The sequence below is a fragment of the Thermobia domestica genome, chromosome 2, assembly GCF_964235325.1.
Source record: "Thermobia domestica chromosome 2, izTheDome1.hap1.1, whole genome shotgun sequence".
NCBI lineage: Eukaryota > Metazoa > Arthropoda > Insecta > Zygentoma > Lepismatidae > Thermobia > Thermobia domestica.
Window position 1 is genome coordinate 8,841,040 of NC_137455.1, and position 16,880 is coordinate 8,857,919.

The following is a 16,880-nucleotide window of genomic DNA, read 5'->3' on the forward strand; positions in this document are numbered from 1 at the left end:
CTCTTTTATCTTGCCCACTTGATCTATTATTGGAAACGTATTTTTTACGAAATCTCAACCTGAATTGAATTCTTTTCCTAGATAACTGATATCCACCTTAAAAAATATCTTTCGCGTTAGAATATCGAATTTACCACGGAACATTGAGAGAGAAATTCAAAACGTGAAGGATCAAGTTTCCCACTAAAATAATCTATATATATAAAAGAGAACGTACAAATCCTTTGTCCGCTCATCACGCTAATACGGCTGAACCAATTTCTTTTATTTTTGGGGGGTTATTAGGATTTGGACTCTAGATGGTTTTTATCATATCACTTTAATTTTCAATTACCAGTGTCTTGAGATAATTGACCACTCAGGTGTCCATTACGTACAAATCCTTTGTTAGTTCATCATAGGTATAAAAATAAACGTATTTATATGCAACCCGCATGACCGTGTCAATCGGCGGGTTAACATACATGACAGGCGTTATAATGGTTTTTATCATATCACTTGAAAGCGAAAAAGTAAAAATTATCTAAGTAACAAAGTTTATTGCGTTCGGGGGTGACCGCAGCGAAGCGGGGCGGGTTAACATAAATGACAGGCGATATAATGTTAACATTTACTGCAATCTTCTATGGTTTTTATCATATCACTTGAAAGCGAAAAAGTAAAAATTATCTAAGTAACAAAGTTTATTGCGTTCCGGGGTGACCGCAGCGAAGCGGGGTGAACGCTGCTAGTAAGTAAATAAATTTTGCTCTTCTTTGCTAAGTAACTATTTTGGTTACAGATATAGCAGTTTTCATGTTCCTGTTGTGATATTGTAGGCCTACGACGAACAAGTTTCTTAATTTCGACTATTCAATGCTTGTTAACATGTTATGCATTGTCTTGTACGACTCTAGACACTAAATAGTGCTGCCAAAATGTCTTGAGCCGTGGCAAAAATGTGAACTAGAGCTCGCACCCTCGCGTTGAGCCAATAAGTGTTCAGCTGTTACTAAGCGAGAAAGGCTTGCAGTCGTCTACACCAAACGGAGTGGAATTCTTTCAGCCGATAGCAACGCTTTGAATGGAAGACTAGGTGTCAAGTCAATGTGGCATATCTTTAGTAAGGGCTTTGTGATTGGTCCAGTCTCTGTTCCAACTTGCAAATACCTGATCTAGCGGTTAAGGCAGCAAACTACCATTCCAAAGGATTGTAGTTGTAATTCATAATAAAAAAAAATAACACTTTTCAATGTAGAAATATAATTCTTACGGTCCTTGATAGGCGATGAGAAATCTTTTGATATTTTACGCTAAAATAGACAATGTTGTAAAGTAGTAATGTTGTTCACGATGAAATTTAAGTTTATATAATCAGGACTACGGTAAATTTTAATTTTTCCTCTTGTCGTGTGGAACTCTCAAAACATTTTGAAACGATTGCGCCAAACTTTACCATGATGGATATTTTCATTTAATGCTTTTTTGCGCAATAAGGCTATATAAATACGTGATCTATAATTTAACATGAGTTTCAAACCATTCGGTTCCAGCTGGAATCGAGCCCGGGACCAAGTACACCAACTGTAACATGTAAAAAAAATATGTATTTTTCATTTAAGGGTTTAGTTTATATTGCATAAACTACTTGACACATCGAAAAGTATTTTTCACAACTTGAAAGTCCACAAGAAATTGTGATAATTTCTCAAATTTAATTTTAAAATTTTCATAAACATCGAATGGACATCAGTTTCACAGAGAAACATGGTGAACAAAACGCATCATATACTCAAATATTTGATAACTTGCATATGGCGGATCATTCTAAACTAAAATTCCAGGTGGGGCTGCGGGCTCAGTGGTAGAGCGTTCACCTCTGGTGCATGGGGACCCTGGTTCGATTCCAGCTTGTGCCAAGTAAACTTTGTGGTGGACAAACACCTTTGCGTAGGTTCTCTCGGAGTTCCCCGTTTCCTCCCACTTTCTTCACACTACCATTCCATCCATTTCTCATCATCACCGTTTCCTTTAGCCTAGCCGGCATAACCGTGGAACGTAAAACTCAAAAATTTCATTTCATTTTTAAAATTCCAGACTGGTTCCTTTCCTTATGAAAGGTATTTTCTTTAAACAATTAAAATCAAAACAGTTACAATTTCTATTCAAAACGAAGAAATGGGCTACTTTCAAACAACACTGTTCTATGTTCTTATGGATGTGGCAACACAGCGTTAAAGTGTAACGGAACAAAGAGTTCACTGCTTGAACAGTGGCGGATCTAGCCGGAGGCCTAGGCCCCAGTATTTTGAGTGACAAAAATAATTTAAGCTATTATTTATATATTTTTGAAAACTTATAGTAAACTCATGATACACCTATCACAACCTGGATTCTGGCTGCCCTCGTTTTTGCCTTCTAGATATCCGCCACTGTGCCTGAAGTACTGTAAAGGGTTATTTGGTGATGTTCATGTCCACATTTATTAGTAGGATGAAGTGAGAAATAGAAGCAAGCTTTGGTTAAATTAAAAATAAGAACACAAAAGTAACCTTAAAACAGAATCATATCCTCAATCTTCAAGTTCATAAACCAAACGCAGTAACTACTTACTCTACGGAGCTAGTCACTTTTAATTGTGTTGGATTATATTTTTTTTAAAAAAAAAAGGAATTATTTTGTTCTTCTTTTTAAAAAATACTTTTACAAGAAGAGAATACGATTTGAGAATTTTAGTTTCGATGGTTACATACACTTGCTAGTCAATTACAAGAAAGCAAATTAACTAATTGTTGGGAGCATATTGGCGGAAAGTGTTAAAAGTTAGTGCACATGCTGAAAAAGAAACTGGAGCGCGTAGCGAGGCAGAATGTTTTGTATAATTGTGTAGATTGACGGAGTATGCAGGGGGCGCCGCAAACTGAGATTACGAACTATGCCGAACACGTGTGACGTCATGTGGTAAGCACAGCCAAGCCAGTGATGCCAGTTTGCGGGAAATTTCCCGTAAAATGCGAAATTCTGAGCACTGGCGGGAATGCGGGAATTTTTCTTTAAAATAGGCTGGAAACGGGAAATGGAGACATTCTCAACTTTTTTAAATACGCTATAGACGAACAAATATTACATCATATATTGTATCAAATATTTCATCAAAGTGGAATTTGAACATTTATAATACCAAGTTGTATGCAACTTTTGGTTGGTTACAACATTTGACACAACTGCTCTAAATTAGAACTTGTTCTATTTCTATCCAACATTATATCAAATAAAACAAACGAAAATCGCTATGCGGTGGCACTAAAATTGAGTATGTGGACACGGAAAGCAATTGACATTATTTTGATGCATACTAGCAGTAATCTGTTTTGTATAACTATAAAATTAAAGAATATTAGTGCTAAGCACTACAGGCGACTTCCCAAAATTGGCGTAGATTGAGAATATTCCGTGACTTTTTTTTAAAAAAAAAAGCAAACATTTTTTCACTTTTCTTGATTTAAAAGATTTCTTAAGACGTTCTGGCATGTTATTACTTTGGCGCATGCTCAGATTATTGCGTACAGATTGACAATATGCCTGTATATGATGTGTATGGAACGATCATGTGCTATCTTGTTATATGTAGTTATTTCTTCACGAAATTAATTTAATGCCTTAAAAATTGTTTCTCAGGGTAGGAGTTGCATTCATGAGTGCAGATTCACTTTACGAGGACTTTCTTTAAGGGTCTTCACTTCAGCGAAATTAAACTACCGCTAATTTTAGTTTTTCTATAATATCTTCAAAACTAATAAAAATATTCGAAAAGCAGAAATGTTTATTATTTTAAATCATTTATTTATGTTTAAATTATGATCATTTTCATTGATTGATATCGTTTAGATAATTGGTGACAGACGACAGGGACAGATATCTGCACCTTAAATTAAACTGCAATTCCTAAAAGAAGGAAGAAGACCCATAAAGAACGACATACTGTTCGTTACAAAAAAGTGTACACAGTATTTTTTTAAAAAAATGTTTTTTACCTTATCAGCATAACTATAAATAATACCTTTTTATACTACGAGAATGGATTCCATTGTACATCATAGTCTGTCTAAAGCGGTATTTTTTAAAATTGTTTACTACTAGATGTAAACTATATCGATTTAGGTTAGCGGGAAATTTTGCATCACATCGGGAAATTTTGTGGCTTTGGACGGGAATTATGCTGCAAGAAAATACTCGCGTCTGCTTATCCGGTGACGTCACACATCCAACGATTGGGCTGGCGCAACCTGTAGTGTATATACGAACCTTGGGGAAAAATAAACTAAAATCTTTCCTTCTATCATTAGTTAACTGGACCAATCAAAATGGATTAAAAATAAATTTGAAAGAAACCAAGTTTATAATCTTTTCACGGAAAAAATCAATACCTATAACTACGATTAATATTCAAAATATTCAATTATCGAATGAATCTTATATTAAATATTTAGGTTTATTTTTGGACAAAAAATTAAATTGGAATCAACGTCTCAATCATCTTTCACAGGAAACGATTAAATTTATGACTTTTTCAGTACATAGCAACTAAGAAATATGGTATCAATTCTTTTAGTCTAGTAACAATTCTAAAACAAAGTGTAGTGACTAAGTTTATGTATGGTGGAGTATTCTATCCACATAATCAAACCCAATTTTATAAACGATTGGATAACATCATTTATGACTTACTTAAGATTATCTTTTCACAACTTAGTTTTTGCTCAAAACAAGCAATATTAGAAGAAACTAAATTAATCCCACTAACTATCTTATTGCAAAAATCGGCTGGAAATAGTGTTGCCACGAGACGAGACATTTCTCGTGTCTCGTCTCGTCTCGTCTCGTAAACGAGACGAGACACGAGACGGGACAGAACCCTTTTAGACGAGACACGAGACGAGACAGGCTGCTTGTCCCGTCTCGAAAACGAGACGAGACACGAGACGAGACGGGACGTCTCGTGAAATGTCTCGTCTCGTCTCGTGTCTCGAAAATGAAAACTCTGGCGGGAATGGCCAAGATTGAAATTGCCAGTGGTCATATAGATTGCAAAAGGAAAATCCCCTTTGTGAGAAAACATGTTGAAAAGCCTTCATAGAAAAGTGTCCTCTGTCTATTGAATGAAACAATCGTGATACATGAGCTTCCAGGAATATCATCCTTAATGTCTTGTCCCCAATTCCCCTTGCTGTAAACTGAGGAATTCTCATTTTTTCATTTCTGGCTGGAATTGTGACAAACAAAATCAAAGACAGGGAAGATTTTTACAAGGTCAAGAAACCGAACTACCACCACCATCTATTCAATTTGAAAACTGGATAAGGTCTACACTTGTCTTTATTCTCTGGTGGCGGTATTCTTTTTGCTATATGAACCGAAAACGGCAATTGAAGTATGTAATCTTGCAACTAAAATTTTCTTCTCCCTCTCCCTCTCTCTCTCTCTCACACACACACACATACACACACACATAAAAACACACTTTTACCATTTTACCAATCGCTCGCTTATTATACAGCAGTCATGTTGTAAAATTCACCTCTTCGTTTGGAAGGCGGGCGAACGACAAAAGAAGCAAAGATATTATCGACGAACCCTTCAAATTGTTTGCTTTCAGCAAATTTATGATACTAATAATAACACTTTAGGTAAAGAAGTTTTACAGGGGGACCTTCGTTTTGTTACGCGGAAATGTTTGATCTGACCAGAGTGCGAAATTGCCCTCTGCTTCGAGAGGAAGGGAATACTTCCCTTTCCTAGTGAATAATATTCATTAGGACCTGAATTATCTTCAGAAATTGTTTCTTACAGGCGCACTAAACCTCTCGAACTTGATAAGTGTAAAGAACATTTGGTATAATATTCATGGAACTCTGTTGAAAGCAGAAAATATCATGCGAATGATCAAAATTCGAACATTGAAGAATATAATTAACAGAAAAGAAATAGGATACCCAAACCATATTTTTAAACCTGCTATAAAATGTATATCCTATATTTTTACTAATTTCTTACTCCCATGAAAGTATCCTGGGGAGGATATTCTCTCCATTTTTTTCAGACTGAAATCCTTTTATCCTGTACGATTCCCCCCCTGACACAGTACGAAAAAACAAATGTTGTTAAAATTCATACACATGACCCTTCCGGGACTCAACCCGGGGCCTTCAAGCCGATGGTCTATCGCCGCAGACCGCTCGGCTTGGTATGAAGATGTACGTTGTATGATTGCGAATAGATCCCGACAATATAAGGAACTTTAATCCAAAATGGCCACCCAAAAATCAACTTTTTTTTAGCCATTAGCTGATCTGGGTGTACTATCATGAGTTTGTTACACAAACGGGGCAAGCACCACATAGTAGCACACACCCCGCGGTTATGGGAACAGATTTGAACCATGGAGATGAAGACTGGCCCCAAGCATTCTTTCGTCCGATGTGTCGTTCAGCTCCCATTACTATGGCACTTTAAGTAGAGCTTAGTGTGCAGTAACATATAAAATTTCAATCAAATACTTTCCATTACTCAATAAAATTATTTGGTTCCGAGCTTTTTTTTTAAAAAAAAAAAATAATTGCAACAAATCTATATATGCTAAAATGGAAAGTAGTTTTTGGATTGTTATGGGTTAACACTGTGAAACCTAAAGGCTGGAATATATGAAATCAAAGTGTACACACATATCTATCTCTCTATTTATCTATATATCTTTCCATCTCTCTCTCTCTCTCTGTGCATATATATATATATATATATATATATATATATATATATATATATATATATATATATACAGACACTATAAAGCAAATGGGCTGATAGTATACGATAGTGTCGGGGATGATGACACCTTTACATCGATCTTTGCTTGTCGTGTAAAAATTATTTAACATTAGTGTCTTCATCTTCGACGTACCTATGAGCAATTTACTGTATATTCGTGTATTGAAACTGGTGAAACAAATTTCAATGTTTTAGAATGAAAAAAAAAAAAAAAAAAAGCCAGGGTCGAGAAGCCTCAGACAACAGCAGAGATATATTATCTTGTAAACTATTTGTCCTTGCCTTGTGAGCTTATTTGAATTTATTTTTAAGACCTTTAGGCAACTTTGGCCGAATGGATGATGATGGGAAAATTAGTGGAATGAAGAAAGTGGTAGGATACTAGACAACTTCGAGAAAACACACACATTCGAAAAATGAAATGAAATGAAATGAAATCTTTGAGTTTTACGTCCCACGTTTATGCCGGTTGGCTAAAGGAGACAGTGATGATGAGTAATGAATGAAATGGTGGAATGAAGAAAGTGGGAGGAAACGGGAGAACCCCGAGAAAACCCACGCACACGGTGTTTGCCCACCACAAAGTTCACTTGGCGGGGCTGGGATCGAACCCGAGACCCCAAGCACCAGAGGTGAACGCTCTACCACTGAGCCACCGCGGTCCCCACACACATTCAATGTTTGTCCACCACAAAGCTCACATGGCACTAACCGAGATCGAACCGACTACCACATACACCAGAGGCGAAGGCTTCACGGTGTAGCTACCGTGACATTTCTTGTCTTGTGTGTTCTGGGTAATACTTGTAACTTACAAGGGAAGAGAGGGAGATTATATATCGAAGTGGAAGATGGTTTATATACCAATCGAAAGCACTAATGAAGCCTATTACAAAACTGTAATAAAAATTTTCCGAATGCATATACTATGCGAGTTATATGGATATACAGAGTGTCCAGATAATCCGTTACCACCCCTTGAAATCGCAAACGATAAGACAGATGCCAAAACTCGAAAACATGTGTTTGATCATTTTAAAAGTACAACGTATCAAAGCAAAAATTCTTGTCACAAGACCACCCGCAGTGTACTGGGCGGGGTCGAACTCAAAAATTACAAAAGGTAAGGGGGTCAAGTAGCATATCGTTCGAAACTTCTTGGGAAATGAAAGAAGACGGAACAAGTCTCAATACTCTAAAATTACCTTGTGCAAAATTGCGGCCGGTCAAACTGTCAGCAAAAACGTCATTGTAAAGTCGATGGCCACCCCCCAAAAAATCCTGAAACGGTGAGGCAGATGTCAAAACAGGAAACCATGTGTGTCATCATTTCAAAAGTACAATGATTGGAAGTAAAAATATTTTTCTCAGGGTCCTCCACAATGTTCCAGGTGGGGTCATGTTCAAATTGTTCAAATGGCAAGGGAGATCAAGTAGCACATCGTTTAAAGCTGTTATTAAATGAAAGCAGAAAGAACAAGTATGGACGCTCTACGATAATACTGTGCAAACATCTTGCATTTTAGTTGTTCTTTCTGTAACCGGGTTTTAGTTTATTTTCACTTTAATTCTTGTACTCAACGGAAAGAAAGGAAATGCCCCTACTGTGAGATTCTGCTCTTTGAGCCCAATAATATCTAAATAAAGAAAAAAATAATAAAATAAAAGCAAATTAAGACATAAAGAAAAGAAACGACAACATTTGACATCTTTGAGTATAGAACTGACTAGTTAACATATAATGTACTTCCACGAACATAAATAAGTAGAGGTTGGAGCCATCAGAAGTAAAGACTCTTACCTCTACTTATTTATGTTTATGACTGCACAACAGTGGTACTTATGCTCATTATCTGGTTTATCAATTATAAAATGATTCAAACGAAAGAATTCCTTGCACCAGGAAGAGTAAATACGTACAAATGCCTCAGAATGAAAACAAGTGCCGATTGCAAAATGGAAAGTGAACGTGCTCAGAAAATCGAAATGAAGATGTACATTTTGACTGGCCGCCATTTTACACAGGATAATTTTAGAGGATCGAGACTTGTTCCGTGTTCTTTTATTTCTCAACAGCTTTATTTGACCATATTTGCCATTTGAAAATTTTGAGTAAGACCCCGTCTGGAACCTTGTGGAGGACCCTGGGACAAACATTTTTACTTTCAATCATTGTACTTTTGAAAAGATGACACACATCTTTTTCTTTTTTGACATCTGTCTTACCGTTTCAGTTTTCTTTTTCTTTGGAGGGTGGCCATAGACTCTACAATGACGTTTTTGCTGACAGTTTGACCGGCCGCCATTTTGCACAGGGTAATTTTAAAGAGTTGGGACTTGTTCGTCTTCTTTCATTTCCTAAGAAGTTTTGAACGATATACTACTTGACCCCCTTACCTTTTGTAATTTTTGAGTTGGATCCCGCCTGGGACTCTGCGGGTGGCCCTGGGACAACAATGTTTGCTTTGATACATTGTACTTTTTTAATGATCAAAAACGTGTTTTCAAGTTTTAGCATCTGTCTCATCGTTTGCAATTTCAAGGGGTGGAAATGGATTTTCTGGACACCCTGTATATTCATATAACTCGCACAGTGTATGCATTCGGAAAATTTTTATTACAGTTTTGTAATAGGCGTCATTAGTGCTTTCGATTGGTATATAAACCATCTTCCACTTCGATATATAAGCTCCCTCTCTTCCCTTGTTAGTTGTATCTTGGTTAGCATGGTGCAGCCTGCTACATTTTACTTTCGTTCCCATGGTATGCTGCTATATTTTTACGAGACAAGACGAGACAAAACGAGACAAACGAGACGAGACGAGACGAGACGGGACAGAACATCACGAGACGAGACACGAGACGGGACGAGCACATTTTTTCGAGACGAGACACGAGACAAGACACGCTTTGCACGAGACGAGACGAGACAGCCTGAAGTCTCGTCTCGTCTCGTCTCGTGGCAACACTAGCTGGAAAATTAATTTTATCAAGATTTAGCAGAACTACTTCTTCAATGATTAGTAAGTTAGAACATCTGGAAAATTTATTTAAAAAAAAAATCACAACATATTTCAATAATCGACCGTGGATATATCAAGCATATAGTAGTTTAAAATACCTAAAACCTTTCATTCATAAAGTACCTCTTATTCCTTGTTTTACCTGGCAGTATACAACGAATCTAGTCAGTATTCAAGCTAATATTCCAAATTTCTTTAAAATAGATAATCCAGTATTACGAAACAAAATATACAAAAACATTTGGACAGAACAAATTCAAAAATTACGACCTAATACAGTTTTGATTTATACAGACGCATCTAAATATCCAGATTCTTCAGTGGGAGCTGCAATATTCATTCCATCACAAAACGTAACTTTCAAATATAAACTACCTTTATCATTATCTATTTTTGGAGCAGAAGCTTTTGCCATCCGCCAAGCATTATTATATATCAAACAACAAAACCTAATTGTATCTTGCATTTGTACAGATTCCCTCAGTGTATTACAAGCATTAAAGAGCATTCATTGGAATTCAAGCATAACATGGTTAATCCTAAATATAAAACATTTATTTCAAAAGCTGAAAGAAAAAAATATCTATACATTTCTATTTTCGTCGCTCTCACATAGACCTAGAACATGAGGACCTTATCGATACCGCTGCAAAGAGTGCATGTAAAGAGTCCGTAAAGTTGTCTGGCCGACAAAATGACTCAGATTTCAGCCTGTTACACCACGTACTTCCTGGTGTGTGGAAACGTGTTTCTTCTTCATAATGGCATTTATTAGCGCCCTTCATGATGTGTTTCTGGGAATGCCATTGATCAGTATTGCATTAATTATTGCGTTTAAAAAGTTTGTAATTATTATAATGTGTTGACGTGGCTTAGAATTTTTCTTTCCTATTTAACAGTGATGCAATGGACACGAACTTCGTGATCCATGACCCGAATAACCAAGAGGTAGTCAGACCCATGACCTACCAGACCCGGACATGCCCATGACCCAAAGTGACCCTGTATGAACCGGTGACCTCGACAGATCCATGACCCGGAGTAACCTGGTGACCCAGGCAAGCCAGAATAGACCCATGACCTAGAGTGACCTGGTAACTTAGGCAGACGCGGATAGACCCATGACCCAGAATGACCCAGTAACCCAGGCAGACACGGATAGACCCATGACCCAGAGTGACCCTGTGACTCAGGCAGACGCGGATAGACTCATGACCCAGAGTGCCTGCCTGACCTGGAGAAAATGGAACGTCGTCATTCACTTGGGGAAAATGTGTGAGGTTACTAATGTAATTCTAACACGCGCGGGGCCGCGGTGGCTCAGTGGTAGAGGGTTCACTTCTGATACATGGAGTCCTTGGTTCGATCCCAGCTCGCGCCAAGTGAGCTTTGTAGTAGATAAACACAGTGTGCATGAAGTTTCTAGGGTTATCCCGTTTCGTCCCACTTTCATCATTTTCCACCATTTTAATTCACTTCTCATCAACACCGTCTCCTTTAGCCTAGTCATCATAATGGTTAAACTTAAAAATTTCATTTCATTTCTAACACATGCAATTCTCTCTTGTCTTCTCACTAAATAAATACTTCTTTCTTGCTAGTTATTGCGTTGTGTGTGTGTGTGTGTGTGTGTGTGTGTGTGTGTGTGTGTGTGTGTGTGTGTGTGTGTGTGTGTGTGTGTCAAAGTATGCATTGAAAGGTAACTATAAAATTCATCTAAGTATAAACGCTTCAGGATCACAGAAAAGATAAATTACATGTTTTTCTTACGAGGAATCGTCAATTTTTAATGGACCTGTAAATCTTGTTGTACAGAATAAAGAAAATACTGCTAAGCCCAAACAGTATTTTGTAAAAAAAAAACTTTTGTATAATGATAGAACGTATATACAAGCGTACGTCCTTCCGGAATTCTCTTTCGGAAGGACTTTTGTTCAGAGCCACCGTTCTGCCAGTCATACCAACATGATTTTTTCTGCGCTAACACTAGAGTTCATGCTCTTTCCACCAGTAGAACTTTCTGCCCTGCTGAAGTACACAAAGTACTCTAATTTATAGATAAACATGGTAGGACTTTAGGATGTTACGTCCTCCTGGAAGGACGTTGTACGTTCAATCAATAAATCTGTGTTCAAAAACAACGTAGGGGACGATGCATAAAACATGAAATTACGGTATATTAAAATATACAAAATATGGTATCTTGATTAAGAAAATTCCCCCGGGAATCAAACAAATTAATGTTCGAACTAAAATAGTGGACATAATTCATCGACTATAAATTTCAGCAGAAATGATAAAGAGCTAATATTTCGGCTACTTACGTGTCGTTGGGTCTGTTAGGATCATTGGATCATTGTGAGAAGCGAGATCCAGTCTAGGATGACTCAGACAAAAGCCGTTACCCAAGTGATCTGGAAACTCACGAATATTTGTTTTATATACATACGTAGATTCGTAAGCCCGTCATACGTTCCGTGAAAAACGGGACAGTCCCGATTTTGGGTCCGAGTGTCTCTCGTCCCCGTAAATTTAGTCGGGACGGGCAAATGTCCTGTATTTTAATACCGTCCCATTTCTGCTATCAATATCAGCTTTAAAAACCTGGCATTGGCTGGGAATCCCGTAATTAGTGAATGAACAATAAGCTGTAACATGTAACTAACAACTTTAAACAAGTTATCAGACCACTCTCCCCGATTTAACAGCGAGCAAGTCAATAGAGTCGAAACGCAGAATTGCGGTTTGTCCGTCACCAGATAAAGGTGATCTGCAATCTTTGATTAAGTGCACGAGCTGAGTTGTCGTTGATAATACATTAAAAGTGAAGTGTTTCATCAACAGGAATGCCTAAACTAAAGTGCACGTTTTCTTCCAATTTGAAGAAGCACCCGTTTCTGAAAGCATCGAAGTTAAACTATGAAGTTAACTGCAAAATTTGCAATGTTACTTTTTCTACTGCACCTGTTGGAAACTTGAACACTCTTCAACACCAAAAAACAAGCAAATGTAAGATGGCTTCGAATGCTTCTACATCTACAAGCACAAGGAAGATGACTTTACTCCAACAAGACAGATAAGTTAACAACAGTGGCGTATTTACGATTTTGTTTCGGGAGGGGCTTTGCTAACTTTCGGGTGGGTGCTTTGCCTGGAAATGTGAAAATTCTGCAAGATATTTCATTTACTTTACTATACTAAGTAAGATTTCGGGGGGGCTTAAGACCGGAAGCCACCCCCCTAAATACGCCACTGGTTAACAAGAATTATAAATAATCTTTTTGAGAGGCTAGGGCCACGGAATTATGCTCTGGTCTAGGGCTTAGAAATATGTAAATCCAGTCCTGACAATTATACACGAAGCAAGGAGAAAAATCAGCTAAATTTTCATCAGATTAAACTGACAAAACGTAATTTTGGCAATTACAGCCATGTAAATAAATATTGCTAAACGCACGAGGAATATGAAAGGTAAATTGTATTACCGATTTAAATTAAACGAGATTATTTGCATATTGTTTTCCCGTAAAGCATTTTTGTAACATTTCATCTTATGTTTTTAAGGCGATTCTTTTGTAGTTAGATTGTAAATATCTTCAGTATGTATATACAAGTAATTGCAGGGAACGAAGAGAGAAAAGTAGCTGCAGCTGAGGGAATTTCCACCCATTATGCTGATGTTCATAGCCAGAGCTACAGTTTATTGGATTATTTTGATTTCTTTTAGGGGTGGGGGGAGAGAAGATCGAAGGTGTCCCGTATTCTCATGACAAAAATATGGCAGGTTTAACATTCGGCATTCAGTCAGGTCCCCCAGAAAATATTGAGCACAATTTGCACAAAAAGCTTTTTTTTTTTTTTTTCTTTCTTTCTTTCTTTAACCAAAGTTAATTCTTGAACTTATTATCCTACTCATTAAAAGCCTCTGTTTCAGTCCCGTGTATAACCCGAAAGATCAACACTACACACAGCTTATCAAGCTTTGCTCTCGCTGCTACACTTCAACAACCAAACAGATAAGTTTATCAAATTATACCCTTACCTTATCTTATATAACTTAAGTTGGTTACTTGACGAAAGGGTGTAGGAAGTTGTAAGCAAGCTCGGACTGGACAGGGCAGGAGGGCAGGAATCCCTGCCGGGACCCTCACCCCGAATTCCTGCCGGAGTTCGGTGGCCCTCAGCATTGAACGTAGTGGAGCCCTTTGATTGTGGCCTAGTAAGAATATATTTCAACAATATGAAGGATGCAGAGGCAGATCCAGGGGGGCGATCCCCAGAAGAGGAAACTTTCTGATTTTATATAAATAAAACTTATCCCAGAGTTTGTAGCTCTTAAAAGTAGCTCTAAGTAGCAGTATTACAACCCACCGCCCCTCCCCAGAAGCCCGTCCTGGATCCGCCCCTGGAAGAATGGAGCCCCAGCATCATATTGTCTAAATGTGTATTGGGGCCCCATGAATGCCGAAATGAGACTGTTTTCTACAAAGTCCTGCTGGGGCCCTCTGTTAGTCGTTTGACAAATTGTTGCAACATCATAAAGAAATAGAACAGGTTCCCATCCAGGGAGGCCATTACCATAATACACATTACAATAAGCAGAATAAAATAAATAAGAAGATGAACTTATTATACTTTGTGAGGCCAGTACATGCTACATGGGAAGGAAAGATAGAGCCCTTCAAGTGAGGCTCCTGTCGGGGCCCTATACCTCCCAGTCCGAGACTGGTTGTAAGGACCTCATTCGAGACTCTAGGAGGGCAATTCCACCCTAACTTTGAAATTTAAAAGGATTTTAATCAATACGAGAATAATATACCAATTGAAAACGTAAAACTATTTACATCAAGAGCCCTCCACCTCTATCCCCCCCCTTCCCCGCAAAATCTGAAATGACGTTGTTGATTATTTGCTTGGTTTGATTAGATTTTAGCTTTCCTTTCAGCGCCGAGACCACATGAGATATGAAACTACAACTTAACATTGGTCCGAACCACATGAGCTCTCACTGGGAACTGAACCCAGCTCTCCCTCATCAAAGGCGAGTAGGCCTACTGGTACGTTATCCAAATAGTCATGAGTGATCTAACAGTCCGGAGAGCATTGAGATGCACTTTTCAAATCCATTGTCCATAAAAAGTACCCAGGTGCATTGACGTTTGATTTTAAGAAATTCAATCTCATGCTTCTTCTGTGTATCATTCAGGGAATAAGAAAATCTCAAAAGACTGCGTTCGTGAATGGAAATACTTGGAAAATCTCGAACAATGATAGGAATAAAGTTGTGTGTGCTTGCGGAGTCGGATTTCTTTTATAAAGGTTTAGAAGAATAAAAGGCAAAGATATCGTTTTGAGAAGGCATTTGACTTCCAACAACATATCTTATCTTTTTTTTCCTCACAATTGAAACACACGTTTGTGCACTAGAGAATAAGTATATCCTTTTGTATACGAGCAGTATAAAAAAAAGGGGGGAGGGAAAGTCAGTTTGGGATTTGTTTCATTTTCAACTTGTTTGAAATCTTTTCAAAAGCCGAAAGATGTGACTGAGATCACAAATCATTCTGCGAAGAAACAAAATTAAAATTCCAAGAATATATATTGTTAACATCATAGTAAGGCTTTCCACACACAATAGGAAAACAACACAGTACAATGGCTCTTTTATATCGAAAGTGAGTTTTCAGATTTCCAAACTATGCTATGCATAAATATCGGAAGTCTTATAGAATAGTGTATCCGTGCGTCTCTTTCTCGATAGCAGGGTTGCCAGATTTTTAGAGGAAAAGGAAGATTTTCTGACTTTTAGGGAAGACAGGAAGATACGTGGTATTCAGAATTCATATGTACAGGGTGTTACAAAATGTGTCAATATTTTGAGAACAGATTTCTCATATCAAAATAACTAACTAACTAACTAACTAACTCTATGGCCTATGGAACCCGGAGGTTCAATGCCGCGTTCACAAAAGCTCTCCATTGACTTCTATCCTTAGCTAACTGCATCCAGTTTCTACTTTGTATTCCAATGTCTGCGAGATCCATCTTAATATTGTCCTCCCATCTGCGCCTAGGTCTTCCTAATGGTCGTTTTCATATGGGTCTACCAGTCAAGACTTTGAAAGCGTTTCTACTTTCTTCCATTCTAGCTACATGACCTGCCCACCTAAGCCTCCTAGACTTGACGACCCTAATAATGTTGGATAAAACCATATAAATTATGTAGTTCCTCGTTATGAAGTTTCCGCGATTCCCCATTCCAGCTCCTCTTGGGTCTGAATATTCGTCTCAGGATCTTGTTCTCAAATACTTTCAGTCTATGTTCTTCCCTCAGAGTAAGCGACCATGTTTCGGAAGAAAAAAAAACTTCATATACACCTGTGCTCAAAAGTAGATAGTTTCGAAGTTATAGGGTGCCGTAAACGTGAAATAAGTTAACTTTAGAAGTTCATAGCTCCACTACTGTGGGACCTATCATAATCGGGTCAAGACATCAGTGAGGAACCTGTATGTGAACTATCCAAATATCCATATTTAAGAATGCTCCAGTACTTGCACATTATTTTTTAGAAAGACAGGTGGAGAGTGATCAAGTACTCCCAAACAGCCTCCGGGGGCGCGGTGGCTCAGTGATAGAGCGTTCATCTCCGGTGCTTGGGGTCCCTGGTTCGATCCCAGCTCGCGTCGTGTGGACTTTGTGGTGGACAAACACCATGTGTGTGGGTTTCCTCGAGGTTCTCCCGTTTTCTCCCACTTCCTTCATTAAACCATTTCATTCATTTCTCATCTTCATCGTCTCCTTTAGCGTAACCGGCATAATCGTGGGATGTAAAACTTAAAGATTTCAATTTTTCCCAATCAGCCTCTCTAAAAATCATTGTGCAAGTACTGGAGGTTATGGAAGATGGATATTTGGATAGTCCACATATCAGTTCCTCAGTGATGTCTTGACCCGACTACGATAGGTCCCATAGTGGTAGGGCTATGAACTTTTTTTTTTTTTTTGTTATTTTGATTTGAGGAATCTGTCCCCCAAATTATTGTGACATTTAT